Consider the following 16386-nt stretch of genomic DNA (forward strand, 5'->3'; position numbering starts at 1 on the left):
CATCAGCCATAAACCTATACTTGATTCCTATATGCTGGGGTGCTCTGCTTTGAGTGCTTCAGCGAGGGACGAATTATGAGCATACCATTAATGCTGTTGATGCAGCATAGCTCATAGTCAAAAAGTAGATTCCCGCACTTCAAAAATAAAAGCATTATTTTCTATACATTCTCTACCTTCGCCTAGTAAAGAAAAAAATCTAGCTTTCTCGGATGTTCTGGAATGAAGTGTATTTAAATTCATTAGCAGTGCACGCTGCCCAACGTTTTACTACAAGTCGTGTACTTGCTGTGGCAGCTGTTAACTAGATCGGATTTAACATTTCCTGGTAAAGAGATAAAAGAGAACATATTGAAGAAGCTTGAAGCAAAAAAGCCCTACAATTGGAGAGTGGAAATAAGTGTCAATGAATGTATTTTTTGGTTTTACAGAAACAAATAAACATGAATGCGTGCTCGTGCACCATCGAAATATTTGTTATGAAATTATTGTTGCCGGACATTGCTGCTCATGAAGGAAATTATTTTTGTCCGAAAGTTGTATAAGCGCGTATATAACTCTCATGACCTGCCTTCGAATATTTGTGCGATGTCGGCCTAACATCACGTGTTTAAATACTTGTTCTTATGCAGTATTCTGGGAAGATTCTCCATGCCTTTTTGCAATAATGTCGAAACTTATTGCAGCCAGACAGAGGGTATTTCAATCTAGAAATTACGTTCATTCGCTCTAACAGTTTAGAAAAAACGTGCCCTCTTGGCCAAAAGTAACCTGTCTGCTGGGTTTTCTTTGAAACGGTGTTTGGAGCCCTTGATCTATTTCAAAAAGCAAAAGATGGTCGTTACAGATAACAGTGATTGTTTTTTTCGACAGTTGTATAATAATTTGCCATGTCCTGTAAAACGCTTAACTGCAGGGCGAAGGAGCAAATCGGACAGCCTGGTTACTGTTGGCAAATAGGGTACGTTCTTTCTAGCAGTGTTAGACAGGAGGCTATTTGCGACGCAGCGCCGCCAGCCTTCGCCGTGGCAGCGTACGCATCCTTCGTTCCCATGCCTGAGCAGCGTCTAGTCACTTCTGGCGGAATTCCACCTTTCGGTGTCATATGAAACCTTGCGGACAGCGCTGCCGCGCTCGCACGACTGGCGCCGTCGCGCTCCCAGCCTCTCTCTCTTCAATCTTCCCGGTGCTCTCTAGCAGCGCAGGTGCGCGCCTCGCGCGTTGTGTGCTGCAGCTATGCTCGCACTCCGAGAATAAACAGTAGAACCACGACTTGCCTCGTCCTGTCTCGCGGAACAGTCTGCAGCTCAGTGTGAGTGCCATTGACCCTTTATTTTAAATATATGTTCGTAACGGAGTAGGTTTTTAAAAGCATTTGTTGCTATATTTGCCTCCCATGTTGCTACACTTCCCTGCACGAGTAAGTACTCGAGGATACTATTATGGATCTTTGCGTGCCAATTTCCTCTTTGGCTGCTTCGATTGACGCTGCATACATGACTGTGCTGGATGACCGGTAAGATACTCATTTTTATACAGTGCGGCGTATTAACTGAAAAATAATCATTTTGCCAGTCATTGGCACCTGATAATTAAGAATAACAGAATGTGCCTATCTGCTATTTTTGTACTCCGGAGCAAGAAAAGCTTTTGCTTCAACTCTGTTGCACCGAAAAAAATTGCATTCTTCATGGATTCCAATTTCAGCACACTGACTTCTACAAACTAATTTTGCTGCAGTGGCAAATTATACTACTCATGAACAGTTTTCCCAAGTTGTACTCAAAAAAATAATTCTGCATAATATTGTCTCTTATTTTTGTTTTCGCCGGCAGATGTTTATACGAAAGGAACATGGTGACATGCAAGCTGCTCGAGCATACATCGGCAAGGGTTGCTGAAAGCTGCTGTCCTTACAATCGCGAGCAAACGGCGCATGCTAGAGGTGCTGGCTTGCAGACACCTGAAGCTGCCTTTAATGCGGCGTCGTCCTACAACCTGGGATCTGTCGACACCTTGTCTATGGACATAACCAGAGGTGAAGTCCTGGAAGTCTGAAAGAATTTTGCCTATTGTTTTTTCCACTATGTGCCACATGCGCACCTAATAAACATCCATGAAACGAACAATTTTGGCTTTTTTTGTGTGAATGCATGTATACTTTCAGGATGCTGTATATATATTATTAGCTGCATGTAAAATACCTGCACATAAACAAACTCAATCTACGTTTGGCGCATGATGGCCTTGCTGCCTCTGCGCCGTAACACCATTCAAAAAAAAAATAGTCACAAAAACAACATTAAACAATAATAGGATTGCCTTGATGCCAATGATGCAAAGCCAGTGGACAAGCTTAGGTGGGCAATGTTGGGCAGCCGATGAGCTTAGCTGGATAGCAGTTATTAAAAGCCAGTGAGTAAGCTTGGTTGTAAGGATTGGATAGCAAATGATAGTGGCTGGATGTACATTATATAGGAGCCAGTGGATATGCTTGGGTGGAAGATATTGGGCAGCCGTTGAGTGAGGCTCCATGTCAATAAATAACCTAGTCTGCCATTAGTGGCCATTGTTGAAAAGCCAGTCTAGTAGATTGGCTAAATCTAGGCACGGGTAGCGCCCCAATGAAACACCCTTATGGCCCCAAAATTGGGGCCGGTTTCCCCCAATATTGGGCTCATGGCGGTCCATTGACGGCGTGCTACTTGGGATGGACGTCAAAGTACCCTACACGGTCGACCAACGGTGGAACTTCCTGTACCGATCTACATTGAATACTCAAAAATATGCATCGGATCTATAGCGTGCAGTGAAGTAGCGCCAGAAACAAAAGCCTGCTCAAGAAATACGATGGACGCACGGACACGCTCTACGTGGACGCAGCCGGTTCAATCCAAAGGTGAATGACCATCGCCACAGCAAACGCCATGGCAAATAATCAACTGCGCGTAAGTGCGCACTTCCAACCCCACTCACGCAGAGGAAACAGCCATTGTGATAGCACTGGCTACAACCCAAAAACTAATGTACTCAAATTGCGTTTTGTTATCATTTTTGGGTTAGCTTCTTTCCTTGTTTGTTTTTGTTCTTCGATGTAACGATGCGCCAGCCGTTTTTTAACAATCATTGTTAACATTTCGTGATGTTACGTGAGTAATTAATTTGAATGTAGCCTGCTGCCCTGCAATGTAGGGGCCAAGGGCATGTCAAGACACAATTTCTGGCTTTTTTCTTCGACCCTCACCATGTGTACCGGAGAAAATAAATTGAAATTAAAGTTGCTTCACAAAATTCTTGCCGAAATTCCAACAACGGACTAATCCAACAATCAGGTCTCACAATACTAGCAAAACATCTTTCTATTTAAGCTTCAGTTATATGGTTCCCGGTGCACACGGGACGAACAGGAGGGAATGAGGCCAGACAAGGGCACACCCGAGCTCTCTTAGACCGGGCTTTCCTGTCATAAGACGAGGCAGAGGAACATATCCCACAGCCCAAAATCTCCTGTCCCGCAGTACTACAAGCCTACAAACAGGTTATTAAGGCATACGCTATGCCTCACGAAACACTGAACAAAGCGGAAGAACACATACTCCGCCGTCTACAAAGAGACATTCTCGTCACACCACTTAAACTCAACCAATAGCATCCCTCACTCTACAAACCAGAGTGCTCACTGTGGAGAAATCGCTATGGCCTTTCATTAGGTGCGGGGATTACAATTCAATCCCGCTTTCGAGAAGCAACCTAATGCCAATATGGAGCAGCGTTACGTCACCGTGCAAAGCGAGGCCTCTGAGAAGCAATGAGCCCATCCGTTAGCAGGGCACACGATGCGGCGCATTCCACTAGGCGAACCACCCTAGGCTCCTAGAATTTCAAGACGTAATGACATTTTCAATCAATCAATCAGTGGCATCATTCACACAGAAAAATATAAATATACCTAGCCTCCTTCTTCTTCTAAAGGGTGACGAATCGCAGCTGTAAAATTAGTTCAAATAAATGTACACATTATGCGAAATTTTCTTTCATCTCAGGAACAACATCTGAATGAAACCCATGACGGCCGAAGGCGATCACAGCGTGTGGTGTACGCTTCGCTTAACTCATCGATTATATGCAAGGACATTTCCATCGTGTTGTTATTGTGGCACATATGATATCCATCTAGATGATATTGATCATCATCATCTATTACACTGAATCCTTGTGTAATGATCTGTATTTTGCTTATTCTTTCTCTTGCTGACCCTTCTGCTGTAATTCTTCGGTGCAACAGGATAAGTTGTAAATAAATAAGCCCTTTACCCCCTGGTTTCTAATGTCTATACACCAAAGAAAATCATTTCAATCTATGCGGAATTGTCCCAATACGTTTAGCAGCAGTTAAAGTTAGGGCAATTTCACACGACAGCGCATAAAGCTCATTCCGGAGAATGGGCTCTGTTGGCCTGGTCTACCGCGTCGGAAAAGCACACACGCTATCTTTTGAAAACTTAGTAGGCACCTAGGCGTCGATGAAGTCTATGATGCGTCTATGAAGGACAGCGATCAGAGGAGGTCACTTGACTGTTAACACGAACTTGAGGAAAATGAATGTGTCAAATATCTGGAACAGAGAGAATACTTTGAAATAAAGAAATGGAGTAACGAGGGAAGCTGCAGATTTCCCCCAAAAAGCAGCCTTGATATCATCACTCGCCGCAGGTAGGTGGACCTATGCAGACCTGCACAGGCTCTTCTTATGGAATCGCATATCTTTTCCTTCGGCCCTGCCGGGGTGGTGCAGTGGCTACGACGCTCGTCTACTCGGCTCAAGGATGTGGGATTGAATCCCGGCCTCGGCGGTGCTTTTCGATGCAGGCCGAAATCAAGTCGCCCGTGTGCTGTGCGATGTACGTGCACGTTAAAGAATCCAGGTGGTCGAAATTTCCGGTGTCCTCCAAAATGGGGACTACCATTGCCTAGGTCGCTTTCGGATGTTAAACCTCACAAACCAAACCAAATCTTGCCTTCAGCTTTGCTAGAAAAAACGAGGAGGCTGTAAACAACGTCATCAGATCGACAAAGCACCTCGAGGCCTGCAAACCTTTGCAATCACGCTCTGCGTTTTTGATCCGGAGGTCTCATGAAGGCACGCAGATTTGACAAGAATGTACGCCTTTCACACACCATCCCTGCTCGCTCTATTCTCAGCTACCTTGGCGTCAACTTCCTCGGGGACACAGAAAATGACCCTTCGTCAGTCGACTTTACCAGCCGCCAAGTCGTTAAACTCTTAGCCTAAAACATTATGCCTGGAAGACTTCTCCCGCTGGCCCATAAAACCCCTAATATTAAGCGACACGTTTCACGCGCACCGACTATCGCGGTTGATATGAAATGCAACACGCGAAGCTGTGGCCGGAGCATTTTCCAGAAGCAGGTTGAGGCCGGCAAAGGACGTGCCATGAGTGAAAAATGCTCTTTTATACCCCAGGCCCTCCCCTCTAGAGGAGAGGCGCCTTGGTGCAGGTGAGAATCTGCTTCAGATGCTGGCCAAAACCCCCTGGATCTCGGCGGCCTCTTCAGCCAGTCGAGCCGCTAGTAGCTGGTGTTCAGGGGTTGGGCTTTCCAGCGAAGCCTCCAGGCTTCTCTACTATAAATGTTGTTTGCCCTGCCTGGAAAATGGAAACACTCTCATATTATATGGTTCAGGGTGACCCTCTGCTTGCTTCGTCTGCCGAACAAAATCTCAGCTCGTTGTTCATTGCAAACAATGCTTCAAAAACTGGCCTCTTTGTGCACTACAGTAAATTGGTCCACTGGGCCCTCTGGAAGTGTCCGCTCTTGACCGAATCCTTTCTCTATGGCGCTTCCCTTAAGCATGGTGGTGCCGACTAGCGACGCGGTTGAAACCGAAAGAAAAACGATTTAGCTGTTCCAGCACTCTGGCTTCTCCCCTGTGCCGTGTGGTCTTGTAAGTGATATAACGCTATCGCATCAGCGGCACTTGCGTGCCGAATGCAACGCGCATGACGCTCGTGATTCTGCTTCGTTCTTTTTCTTAGCATCGCGCCGGCTGCTTCTTCCATAACTTTCAGAGGCGGCATTTCATGCTCCAGCCGACGCGATGCTAAGAAAAAGAACGAAGCAGAATCACGAGCGTCATGCGCGTTGCATTCGGCACGCAAGTGCCGCTGATGCGATAGCGTTATATCACTTACAAGACCACACGGCACAGGGGAGAAGCCAGAGTGCTGTAACAGCTAAATCGTTTTTCTTTCGGTTTCAACCGCGTCGCTAGTCGGCACCACCATGCTTAAGGGAAGCGCCATAGAGAAAGGATTCGGTCAAGAGCGGACACTTCCAGAGGGCCCAGTGGACCAATTTACTGTAGTGCACAAAGAGGCCAGTTTTTGAAGCACACCAGCTTTCGGCTAAAGGCGCGCAATTTGAATGCTAGAAAGCGCTGCCGCACCGTTAACGCATTATTTTGTTCTGTGCGGTGTGATAGTGTGTTCCTTATGATTTTCAGCATAGAAGTATCAAATTAGGTCACAATTACTGCTGACGTACTCAAATACTCCTGGCCTGCGAAATTCAATCTCCATTCTCGAACGCTATAGTGCAAGCTCCCTTTGCGGGAGAATGGGGCACACTTCTCGCCAAGCCTGACAATACAACACGATTGGGCCCAATTTTAGGGCGCTTGACGTCACCGCTGACTCGATGCCACCTTAGTATCCCCTGCTACTATCTTGTGACAATATAGTGGTTTATTTCTGCTTCATTTTTGGCAGCTCAAGCACTTCATTACCGTGTAGCTGTCTTGCTTTTCTGACATTTAGTGCAAACCTAATGTGTCCACTTAGTGAAGAATGACAATAAACGCGTTTACAACCGCAACTTCTCTGCAGTGAAGCGACATGGACCAAATGAGCGCTAGTTAGCTAAATAATTAGCTAAGCTTAGATAAATAAACGACGAGGACAGAATGGGCAGAATGGGGGCCATCGCGGGCAAGCTATATCCTCACGTTGCGTACAGGGGTGTTGGCTGAAAAGTGTCGACGTAGGCGTCACAGAATAAACTTGGCTCAATACCATCTGCGATGAGTCTGCGCCACTAAAAGGCGAAACGGCACCGCGGCACCAACGATGCTTCCGGAAGCTCCGGAAGAGGCGATGGCGATGGTGATGATGGCTGTGCCCTTTGAAACGGGTCACCAGCGCCTCGCGACGCGGTGGAGCCAAAACGTTCTACATCAAAAAAGGCACCAATCACCACGATCAAATCGTTCATTGTAATCGGCTCACTCGTCGATCATGGTCGTTGCAGCCTTGTGCACGTCCGCGCGCCGCACGGCACCGTGGCGCCACCAATACTCGAGGCGCCCCTTCGTGCATTCCACCACAGAGCGGTTGGCCGACTCCGCTAATGCTTCACTATCCTCGACGAAACCCATGGTAGCAGGGAGGGTCGATGGTCCTGAGGGAGGAGACAGAGTCTAGCACTGATTGTGATGTTGTGACTGACTGATTGTTTCTTCCACTGTTCCAGAAAGGGCCCAGTCGGTGCTTATACTAATCACAAACCTGGCGCGCCACACGCGTGTGCGTAAGCCCCGCAGCGGGCCTCAGTCAGCAGTCTGCTGCCACAGGAGTTGTCGTACCATTCCCTGCCGACTGTAGTCTTAGCAGCACAGTACAGAGTCAAGGTGGGCTTTGCCGTCGCTCCACTGAGCAGCTCATTCGTTTCGGCCTTCCGCACTTGCTCCTTGATCTTGGCGCAAGCCGCACGACCGGGCTCCGCTGCAGCTGTTACCATAGACGTGGGCGGAACCTCAAACACGCGACGAAACTGCGCAGTCCGCCTCCCCAACCTCATTGCGACGGCCTTGAGGTGCCCCATCATCCCTGTGCTACGTTTTCGGTGGGTAAACAGAGGAGCCTGGCCTCGTACCAGAGCTTAGCGACGGCTTCTCGCGCTGCAAACGGAAGACCACGCTAAGTTGGAGCTGGAGTTGGAGTTTATTCCTTTCTTTCTACAAGGGGAAGTCAAGGCAAAAGGCGGCAAGCCTGACTAGGCCTTGGCTCCCAAAACAGACAACAGCAGACAACAGCGCACACCTCTTGTGTATATAAAATATGAAAAAGCATTATGCAACACTTACATACGATATATAAAAGGTATCAACACACGCACTATTCATTAGAGATTCAAATCAGCAGCTCACGCACTCAGTAACATAAACTTCTTAGCAAAACTTATTTACACAAAAAAAGTTGTATATGAGAAAACTACAGCGACTGCCATCTATGAAACTATAGAAGATATTCATTTAAATATAGCTTTACGTACTTTTTAAATACCCTAGGTGCTAATGAAAATTCCACACTTTGTGTTGTGTTGATCCCCACCTGAAAAGTTAACTTCTGTTTACCGTAGTTGGTGCGAGTAATAGGTACAAGTTTTTGTCGTGTTCGCAGATCATACGTTACTGTATCATAGTAGTATATAGCCTATTATGGTGAATGTACGGCAGAAGACGAAAATAGTAAATCTGATGAGCGGCTAAAATGGCATATTTTTTAAATAAGGGTTCTGTACACAAGTCTCGCGGTATAATATAATAACCTTCAATAGCTCGGAGTGGTTTTTTAGATAACAAGCAACCTAATAATATTTGTAGAAGTGGTGGTTCCCCATATGAGAATACAGTATGTTAGTTTGGAATAAAAAAGAGCATAATAAATTGAAATCTTTAGCCAAACGGGTACCAAATTAGAAATTTTGTAAAGACATCTTACAATTCTGCTCGACTATTTTACTAAATTTAAAATGTGCGTATTCCATGAAAGGTTTTCATTGAACCAAACACCTAGAAACTTGTGGTTCAAAATTTGCTTTTAACGTTGCTGTTATATTTAATTACTATATTACATTCAAGAGTGGTGTTGATTGGCCTAAATGTAATGTAGGTAGTTTTATTAGGATTCAAACTGAGTTTATTTGCCGTCAATCAAATCTCTAAATTTTTTAAATATTCATTGACCGTAACAGTCAGTAAAGAAAAAATATTGGTATCATCCGCGTTCATGATCAAATCAGGTGAGTTAGAAATATTTATGATATCTTTAATATACACTATAAATAACAATGGTCCCGAAATTGATCCTTGCAGAACACCTTGCCGTGTCCATGTTAGTAGAAAAGCAGTTATTAGCTCGTACAAACGGTAGTCTAATCCACAGATAACTTCTTAATAAATCTAGTGGCCCTCCACGGACTCCATAATCAGCCAATTTGCTTAAAAAAATATCATGTTGTACACAATTAAAGGCTTTCCGGATATCTACTCCCAGCCGAGGGACACAACCCACCGCTTGCGTATTTTAGCCCCGGCACCGCCACCAGCTTCCCTCGTATTTGTTATACGACCACAAAAACTCGCGGCCCAGGATCCCCTTATACCTTGCTGCTTTCCCTCTCACGGCTTTCTCCTGCGCCGCCAAATAGTCTGATCCTGAGCTGAGGTGTACGCCCAAATACTTAGCGACTTCAGCAATGCACACAGGCTAGATTTGCAGCGTCCAAGTTTGCTGCTGGCTACGCACCTCCGCGCCCCATAATACTACCACGCACTTCGCCCGACTGAAATGCAGCGGTAACCTAATCATTCCCGCGCCGCAAATATCCAGAAGTCGTTGCAGTTCTTGTGTTGAGCCCGCCATCACCGCCAAATCATCCGCGTACACTAGTACGGGAATATGTAGGGCGACTCGCTGTCCGGTCTCTAGATCTTGCAACCTGTAGTCAGCACCCGACACCTCCAAGCTGTGTGTCACGTCTGCTACATACAGAATAATGACAAGCGGTGAAAGGGAGCAGCCTTGCCGCAGTCCCTGCGGTACCACTGCCGGTGCTGTGCTCCCGTCGCCCCCTCAACTCGCATTGCGACTCCACTGTGTATGGCCCGAAGCAAGTCCCCATCCGCGTCCTCCAGCCCATGATCCAGTACTAGCTCCCATAGTATCTTTCGGTTTACGCAGTAATATGCCATATAAATGTCGAGGAACACCACATAGAGCGGGCTCCCGGTCTGCACGGCGATCTCGATGCAGTGTGTAAGAACTAAAGTGTCCTCAATGCGTATGCCGACTTGGAAGCCCCTCTTTAGCTCTCCCAGGATACCCTTTCGCTCCGCCCTGCTCTGCAACCGATTCCTAACGACTTGCATCATCATCCAGTAAAAAAAACCGGCGTGACTGATGTGGCCTATAAGGGGCCAGGTCCATTCTATTGCCGGAGCGCTTATACAACAGGTGTACTCTGTTGGCCATCCAGTACTCAGAGATCTGGGCTTCCACCAGCACTTGCGATACCAGATCCCCTACTCTCTCTCGTGCCCTGAGGTTCAGTGCTTTGGCAAGGTTTATAGGGATACTATCACAACCTGATGCTGTCCCTGCATCTAACGTCTCCGCTCGCTCGGGCTCGCTGTCGGTCCGCGCACGGCGCAGGCCAGCGGGAACGACGATAGAGTCATCCAGGTCAGTTGTCCTGGCTCTTCGTACGGCCCATTCACAAGCGATGTGAACTGGCGCTCCGTCCTCATATTGCAGAAACAACTTCCACCAACTCTCCAATAGAGGAAAGCATACGTGGCCCTTCACTGCCTCTCTTTTCTGGCACGCGGAGCAGCCTCTGGGGGATGCCCTCCTTCCCGCCTGAATGTGGCGCCAGAAACGCTGCGGAGCCTGCGTACCTGTTTAATGCCGATCTGCCATGAACCGCTGGTGCAGGCTTTGAATTGTGTTTTACACCAGGGCAGCGGCCTCTCTTTTGCAGTTGAGGAAATTAATCGATGCCGCCGCTGAGGCCACCTGGTGGACACCCTCACAGAGATGTTGGTGCCGCAGGCTAGCTTTCTGCGCCTCCTCTTTATGGCACCGCCACCTCCACCGTCTACTACGCTTTAGCTGGGTGTCGGCCAGTCCTACGTGCCCGGCCCTCCTTCAGCATATCGTCAAAATCGCCACCATCCGTTCATATGATCCCATACCTTCTGCCCTCTTCTCCTCAAGCGGCACCATCTGCTGAAGATAGCGTGCAGAGGAGTGTCGTGGCCCTCGTCCGTCGTGCCGGGCAAAGCTCTGGCATCCTCGGCCAAAAACTAGGCGAAAACGGTTGTGGCCACTGGCCAGTTTCCCACATTCATCCTCGTCCATATGATCCTGTTCAGAAAATTGTAAAGTCTGCCCGACATCAAGCGCTAATCCATACAGGATACCCTGTCCCGGGCGGCCCATGTGATCGCCTCTAGGCACTTCACTGTCAAATCTGACACTGACGTTCTTCAGGCTTTCTCTTTCGGCCAATTCTTAGAGCCGTGTGCAGTTAGCATCCGTGTGACCATCCAGCTCTAAACTCAACCAGGATCAAAATGTCGTACCTATTCCTTAGCTCCCGCACACCCTCAATGAGGCGTGTGCATAATGCCTCATTCTGGCATGCCAGCGCCCCCGTCCAGCCATATACTACAGCCACAGCGACTGGTCTGCTCTAAAGACTGCTCGCGGGCCACATGTGCTCTTTGCACGGCGGGTGGGCACGAATCCGATGCTGGATGTCCCTCCAAACGCATCTGAACCCTACTCCTCGCATCTCGCTTGCTAGCCGTTTGCAGCCTCTCGACAATATACTCGACTCTGCCGGTGGGGAGTGGGGTTCCGCATCGCGAAGGTGCGTTTCCATCACACCGAACATTACGAATCCTTAGTCGCGCACTTCGATAGTTCCACCCTTTTCTGCTCTCGCCTGGCTGTCTGCATATTCAAGAAATCGATCTCTATAGTTGCACCTTGCCGCTTACAACGAGGGAACGGTGTCGCCGATAGGGGACCTCAGTTTGTTCACTTTTGCTGCCGACTACGGTTCTTGCCCTGAGAGATCGTTCGCAAGAATATCGTCCCCAAGGCTTTCATCAAAGCCTGCTTGCTGAGCGCCTGGACACGGCCGGGTGAACTTCGCCTGTCCCTCAGGTGCCGGGTAAGCACTAAAAAAGCGCACACACGGCCACCAAGTTTCTGTCCAAGTTTTTGTGCCATCTGTTGTGAATAATGGCTATCTCTTCTCAGGTCCCCTTCCGTGTGTCTTACGACCTTGAGGAATTCCACCTGAAGTCCCAGCTCCTCGCATACTTCTTGTAGTGCCAAGTTCCATTCCTGTCTTCGGTCCTTGACACTCTCTTCCTTATCAGCTACCTATGGCACCGCGTACATCACCACATTACTCCGCGAGAACAGCCTAACTGACCGACCATTTCCTGCACATACTCCACTTCGACCCGGGGATCACAGTTTCCTTTTACGACGGTTTGGCCCGCACGTAGAACGACGAGGTGTTCTTGTCCCTCGTGTTTTTCGTGTACCACCTGTACCCTGTCAACTGCCTCCCGCAATTTGGCGTGTGGCTTAGTCTGGAATATTAAACGACTATCCTTACGAGTTACTGACTGCCAGAGCACTTGGCTTTCTACGTTTGAGTCGCCCACCACGAGCAATCAGTTCTGAGTCTTCGATGGGGATCTCGTGGTCCTGTGCTCCTCATTCGCAACTCTTTGCTGATCTTGATGAGATTCCATCGGTTTTCCCACGCGCTTCTCCCGGTTCTTGCCGGCTACTGGACCTTTCCATTTATTGTTGTTAAGCGGTCCTTCAACCCTGGCGCAGCTTCCTGTAGGATTGCCCGATAATCACTAGTCTCTCCTTGCGCTGCGTCCCCTGCTTGGACCGATATTCCAATCACAGTAGCTTCACAGTACAATCCGGCCTTCTGCTGCAGGCACTCCTGAGAACTCATATCGGGAGACACTGAGTACAAACTTCTGTCCTAGTCTTCCTGACTGGGAGCCCAATCTCCGGGCATCAATTTACCTTGCTTACCAGTCGCCATCAGCTGATCTACTATCTGGTGCAGTTGCATTAAATGAGCTTCAAGCGCCCTGTGGCTAGAGACTTCTGTGGCATCTCAACTCGCAACTCTTGCAGCTCCTGTTTCTCGACTTCAAGAGCCGATCCCCATCTGACAACTTCGTCCTGCAGCCGCAAGCACAGCTCTTTTAGCAGGCGCGGACAGCTTGCACCATCTCTCTGTGTAACAGGTCAGTAAAACGTCACAGGTTCTTTTTTTTTTCTTCTTCAAATCTTCCGCACCTCTCCAAGGTGCTCCTCGATTCGGCAGGGGACGTGTAGTTCACACACAAACACACTGAGACGAAGGCCGACGAACTTGCCGTAACAAAACGAACATTAACTTTATACGACACAAACACAAGATACAGCAAACGTATTTACACGAGACAGAGAGGCGACACACTTTACAAAAGCGACTGAGCGAAAAACTAACTGCAAACTGAGCGCATCGGTCTTTTAACGACTTCACAGTAGGGGCCTGCCTGCTACGCTATCTTCATCAACGACTAGCCTCAGCACAAGAACCAGAACCGTCGGTGACTGCGCGGCGCGCTCTTAAATTGCCAGCGCCGAACCTTCTAGACGCGGAGGAGGAACGGAAAACAGCTTAGCGCTGCCAAAGCTATGCCTTCCCCCCTTGGCCTTCTGGAGAGGCCTCGAATTTTCTCGAACATGGTCAACACGCGCGGCCCTCCAGCGCGAAGCGAGGAGGAGGGCCGGGACCGTGCGGGGGAATGCACGCTTGACTCCGCGCATGGCGACGAGGGCGAGGAGGCGCCGCGCGGTGGCCGAGATGACATAATCGGTCGCGTCGCTTTCTCGTAGCTTGGAGAACATTCCATCGCCGTTTTCTGTGGCGCGCGCGCCGATACATTAAAGAAAGGGGCACCGCGGCCTTACACGCCCCACCATAAGAGGATTGCAGGGCATTTTTGCCCAGCCAAGCCTAATACATACTACAGGCCGCGACTTTCCGTTCACAAGAACACGATCTACATGCACAGTTCCTTTTCACCGTCGCTTCCTGGCATGCATAACGTTCAAAGCTGGTCACAGTCCCTGGCGCACAAAGTTCACGAGCACAAAGTTCAAAAGCACTTCTCTCGCACACAGTCACTGCCCAGCATGCAAAACGTTCGCGGGAAGTCCAAGATCCTGGAGTTCCGCACACATTGTCGGGGACAAAAACGGAGAAAGGCCAGAATCGAAGGGCGTGTCAGGAGACGGCGGTTTCGTCCCCCTGATCGCCGGCCGAGCGGCCACTCGCGGGTGTGTGTGTTTGTGCGCGCGCTTGTGTGTGTGTGTATGTGTACGCGCCACAGCCCTTTTTCGGAAATTGCACAGCTGCTTCTTGTCACTGCCGGCCAGTCGACCAGCGCCTCGTCGCCCCTGAAAGCGTCCCTCCCGCTCCACTGGCGCCGTCGAAGACACAACCGGGGCCATAATCCACGAAACCCGGCGGGCCTGCACCACATGTCGACAGAAGAGGTTCTTGGAAACCTAGCGGGCACACCGATGGGCCTAACAAGACGCGGACGCCCGCCTGCCCTGAAATTCGAGCTTACGAGGGGGCTGCGGGCCAGCACTGGGGAAGCGAGGAGGATTCCTCTATTATCGACACCACCGAACGAGCGCCGCGACTGCCAGGCTCCAAGGGCCCCCGCAAGCGGGGGGCCCCTTTAAAGAAAAAGAGGAACAATTGTGAATGCCTGGAGAAGGCAACACGGCCAACCATCCTCAGACAGTAGCTTGCAAGACGCCGAACGAAAAGGTCGTCAGTTTGAATTTGTGTAACGTTTCTTTCATATGTAGCCATTAAATCAGTTTGTTAAGTTTCACCGGAGTTTTATTCTGTGACCAAATTATTTCAACGCAGACACGACGACCACAACGATTAATACGATTGAAACACATCACATGTGGTCAAGTCCGGCAAGTGTTTTTTGCACGCTTCGCTTGTCAGTCCATGCTCGCGAGCGCACATACGTTCATGCGCAGGCGAGCAGGGCTGCTCACGCCCGCCAGCGCAATGCTGCTCAGGCTCAAGTGGAGCATTCGTTTCATCTCGACACTAGTTAGAGCTAGGGAGGGGTGCGGCATCAAGCGGCTCGTGTAGGTCTGCAAAAATGCAGCATGCTGACCGCTCACCTTCAAATGGGAGACTCGTTGCTTTACCTAGCGTCTCGGATTCACGAGTGCAAACGGTGGCAAATTCAGCGACTGTTGCGGCGCTGACTTCAAAGTTTGCGACAGACGCTGAGACTTCTGCTGTGGTAAACGTATGATCGCGGATCTCGGCGATCGCATCGCACGCGACCGCTGTCACTTAAACAAATATGGCGCCCTGTTCTTGGTAAGCGCTCGCACCCGGTGTCGTTTTTTCGCCCGCAGTTGCTGCATTTAACGTGTCAGAATCAGCTTGTAAACACGCGGCAGCTTTAAGGGCTTCAATTACCTCGTCTACAGCGGGTTTGAGTTCGGTCTCCTGCTGCTGCGCGCCTTCCGGTGCACCTGGCTGAACGCTGACGCCTTCGGTAATATGATCGCACGTGGGCACTTCTATCGCTACGGCTTCCGCAGTTGTTTTGGCGTTGTTTACTTCCTTAGCCGGCGACGCGCCGTTTATGCCGACTGAATTTCTCTCCTCGGAGAAGGTCATCTCCGCCGGATCTATGCTCGCGGTAGTGTCTGACGCTGAAGATGCAGCGTTACCTGACACACTCCCTTCGAGTACTATTCGGGGCCGCTCTTTCGAAACACTCTTTGTAGTTTCTTCTACTTTACTTGCTTCAATTTGGCGTCCGGGGGGCATTTGTCTTATTTCTAATAACTGGACCTCTGCTGGTACCTTTCGAGCTGCAGCTATCGCTTTTTGAGCTTCCAGTTCGTACTTTCTCAATTCTGCCTCCATCTTTGCGATTTCCAACTTAGCTTTTATCTCCATTTTTCTGATTTCTAATTCAGTCTCTGCTTTCACCTCTGTCTCTCGACGCTTCGCTAGGTCCTTATTGTTCGTCTTTGTTACGCAATTCTTCCGTCTCAGTGCAGCTACGGGAACTCTTACGGACACACTGGTCCACCTGGAAAACACTGACTTTCTGGTGTTCATGTTTCCTAATACAGCTAACTACACGTTGATACCGCGCATCTCCCGCTCCTTATGCCTGAGCCACGCACACCAACGGACGCAAGAAATCCCGCTCACCTGAGCAACGGTTGCGCCTTCCTCGCCGCGTCGCTCCTCGCTGTGGGGCATTTCCGATCGTCGCTGCCTCTGACCGCCACCGCTGGGGGTCCCTGGGTCCTTGCACGCATCGACGAAGCTCCTACCCCGAACGACCGGGAGACCTTGGCACCTCAGCAACGGTTGCTCCTTCCTTGCCGCGCCGCTCCTCTCTGGTGGGCACTCCTATTCGCCGCT

This window comes from Amblyomma maculatum, chromosome 5 (genome assembly GCF_055883805.1).
Source record: "Amblyomma maculatum isolate TAMU_Amacu chromosome 5, ASM5588380v1, whole genome shotgun sequence".
Lineage (NCBI taxonomy): Eukaryota > Metazoa > Arthropoda > Arachnida > Ixodida > Ixodidae > Amblyomma > Amblyomma maculatum.